Genomic DNA, 1,083 nt, shown 5'->3' with positions numbered 1-1,083 from the left:
GGCACCTGCAGGGACTTTCATTTCGTGAACATGTGCTATGTAACAGGTGCTTTGCAGAGATTGCCTCAATCCTTACAAACCTCCCAGAGAGACGGAGGGGAAACAGGTGCAGAATAGCGAGGTAGCCTACTGGGGTGGTAAATGACACTGAAATCAAGGCTGACCTCTGAGCCCATCCTCTTTCCCTGACCCTAAGCTGCCCTAACATAAGAAGCTCTTTTAGTAGATAGAGAGAAAACGTTCTTCATCAATATGAAATACAATAGCAGGGAAAGGCACAAGTCGCCGTGTGTGTGTGTGTGTGTGTGTGTGTGTGTGTGTGTTAGTAAATGAGTTTTGGCCCAGGCCTACTGCACTGTAAAACAATGTTTCCAAAATAGCCCACGCCACGCTGTCTATAATTCATGCATTATAATTAACCCCGGGGTCAAGGTATTGTTTCTGAAGCCCTAGTTGAAATGCAGATATGTGACCTGGGAAGACTGACACGATCTCTCAATTACACCTAATTAACGTGCTGGCTCTTTGAGAACTTGACCCGACTGGTCCCGGACTCCAGCAAGGCGGGGGGGGGGGGGGGGGGGGGGGGCCTCCCGGGCAGCCTGCGGGGGAGGCCCGGGGGCACAGGAAAGCAGGTGGCGGGTGGGCATCTGGGTTGGGGGGAATCCCTCGGTGAGTCTGCAGAGGTTGGGACGAAGCTAAAAACAAACTTTGACTTTCGTACCAGTCTCTGGGGAGGGAGCGAGGAATACACCTCGCCCTCTCATTTCAGGACTCTTCTGGAATCCCATTGACCAGTCTGAGGTTCACCATCTTCAGTCCCCCTCGCCTCGCCTCTGGGGTCCACCCAGGAGCAAATAAACTGCCCCCCCCCTCCCTGACCACTGCAGCCGGGGCCGCAGATTTAACCCTCCCCCCCCCAGCCCCTCCCCCAGCCCCAGACTCGGGCGCGGGGCATCGCGACCCCTTCTGCTGCGCCGCGCCCGCCCGGCTCGGGGACTGGGCATGCTCAGTCGCCGCCCGTGGCGCGCTCCCACGGAAACCTCTGCGCGCCCTCCCGCGGCTGCCCGTTGTCGCCGCCTC

The sequence above is a fragment of the Cnephaeus nilssonii genome, assembly GCF_951640355.1.
Source record: "Cnephaeus nilssonii genome assembly, chromosome: 13".
NCBI classification, from domain to species: Eukaryota; Metazoa; Chordata; class Mammalia; order Chiroptera; family Vespertilionidae; genus Cnephaeus; species Cnephaeus nilssonii.
Note: the sequence above shows the minus strand (reverse complement) of the source record.